The 2,355-nt window shown below is 39.7% G+C and overlaps 1 protein-coding gene across 1 annotated transcript in view; it reads left to right on the forward strand.

Moving 5' to 3' along the window:
• LOC119414867 (unconventional myosin-VIIa) overlaps window positions 1-2,355 on the forward strand; it is a 246,919-nt gene that overhangs the window by 220,910 nt on the left and 23,654 nt on the right. The window lies entirely within an intron of this gene.

Consider the following 2,355-nt stretch of genomic DNA (forward strand, 5'->3'; position numbering starts at 1 on the left):
GGGGCTAGCTAATTCTTCAGTTGAGTCACGCCATAGACTCCAAAACATTTAGGGGAAAACCAAAAAACCAAACCTCAAGTCGTTCGTCTAAAAGGACAACAGACAATTGAACCAAACTATATTTTGCCATGTAAATCTAACTTAAACCAAGTTAGGAATGGAAAAATAATTTGGAATGCCCTTCTATAGGTATAAATCCCTATATGAATTTTTTTCAGCATGACCCACCCTTTAAACTGGCAACTTTAGCTGATCTAAACCATGACAGCTTACACACCAGGTGCATATAGGTTAAGGTCTTATGTAAAATCCCACTCATAAGCCCAACTAAAACCACATAAATGCATAACACATAGAACCAGAATGGCACCCACTGGGAACCACCAGCAGCAACCTTCGCTGAAGGGACCTACGACTCCAACGTGGGTCTCCAATCTTCATCCAGTGGTCGCCTCTGCGGTTCAATCAAGGGAACCCCTCTGTATGCTGATCAATCAACACCTCCAATCGTTGTGGATTTATCGTTGTGGATTATATGACTTTTTCCAATGAATTACAGACTTTGTTTCCAAGGGGTTAAAACATTGCTACAATGGAATTACCAACAACATTATGGAATTACCAACAACATTATGGAATTACCAACAACATTGTGGAATTACCTAAACCGTTGTGGGATTACCTTCTTTGACTTTTCTTTTCTTCTTGCTGGATTACATCAAGCTCAAGGACATTCGGAGGCGCAAGTTCATGTTGGAATTCATCCCCATGGACAGGCGATGATTTCCAAAGGGGGGACTGTAGTGAACTCGGCCTCCGGTCAAACCTGCCTCTGAAGACCTTCATGGGACAGGAACTTTTATTTCATTGATTTGAATCCAGAAATACAAATGAGCTCATCCAGAGACTTTCTAATTGTATCCTGAACTAATCAATTGAAAGAACACTCTCTTTTTCATATTTTCATTACTATTTTACAATATCTTGATAATCAAAAGTGTGTTTAGTTCATACCATTTTAAATGTTGAAATGAACCACTCATTTTAAATCAACTGTGAAACAGTATTAATTATTTTTTTAATCCTCATTCAAAGTAGAAATCAAGTTAAATGTCTGTTACAAAGTAATTATGCATTTTTGATCTTCTGTCTGAAATGAGAAAGGTGTGATGTTGGTCAAAAGTCGGAGACAGTCACAAACAACTTATTGGAACGAACTGTCTTGTTTTTAAATCTCTCAGACAGGAACAAGAGAAATGACACCTGTAGTTTTTCTCTCTTCGTCAAAACATTTCTCTGTCTGTTCCTAAACATCTCCGCTGTTTTTCTGACTTGTAATGACCCTCTGACGTCACTAAAACCACACCCCTGTTGGTTCTTTCAACCAATCAGGACTTCCCAAAAGTGACCGGAAGCAGAACTCTTTAAAAGTTGACTCTTCCTAGTTCCAATAGTTCGGAGGGAAAGTTCTAGTTCAAAAGTTCAGTGCCAGGAGAAAGTTCTGAATTGCTGGAGTTAGTTGGGAGTTCTTCCGAGTCTAGTTGGGATTATGGAGCCTTCCACATCTGAGTGGAACCTCTGACGGACTCACAGCTCGTGTGAGTTCACCCGGGAGATGAGTGTGTTGTTGAACGGAGTACCGTCACTACTTCGGACGATTCTCAGAAATGTCTGTTGTTTTTATTAAGTAAAACGTGCCAAGTTTTATTAATCAGAGCCGATCATAATCAAGTGTACAATGTTTTAATGTTAAATTTTGATTCTGTTAATAAATGACCACATTCATTTTGATGGGTCAAAGAAAATTAACGTCTCATGTCACTGATTAGACCATCTCCCACACAGCACCTCTGTCACATATCTGTCAAGTAGCTGGAAAAGTGAGAACCCGTTATTAAAAATTGACTATAGTGGAGCTCTTAAGCTAATTGAAGCTAACCTAGCCTTAACATACTACACCTGAGTAATTTAATAATTTGACATCACATTTTGGGCTGTAATCCATCAGTGGTGTACCTTGCACTCTGTTCCAATCTGTGGCTTCTACCGCATCCTTTATTTTTGGGCCCAAATTCTTTGCTTATCCACCTCTGGCTATCTTTAGAGTCAAGGGAGGATACATTTCCCAGCCTAATTTGTACAACATCCCAACTTCCTCACCCAAATCCACGGCAGCAGCGACACCTTCTGGAAAAATGTAGATATTGTTCCACTTCACCCAAGGATGCGGTTCATCACAACTGTATTGCTCCTGGAGCAGTTTAAATATGTCCTCCCATTTTTCCTCATATGTGTCTATTTCTTCAGTCTGATCAGGGTTCAGCAAGTAGTTCAGCGTAACATGCAAAGGGTCAG

Source organism: Nematolebias whitei, chromosome 9, assembly GCF_014905685.2.
Source record: "Nematolebias whitei isolate Nwh7 chromosome 9, NemWhi1, whole genome shotgun sequence".
Classification (NCBI taxonomy): Eukaryota; Metazoa; Chordata; class Actinopteri; order Cyprinodontiformes; family Rivulidae; genus Nematolebias; species Nematolebias whitei.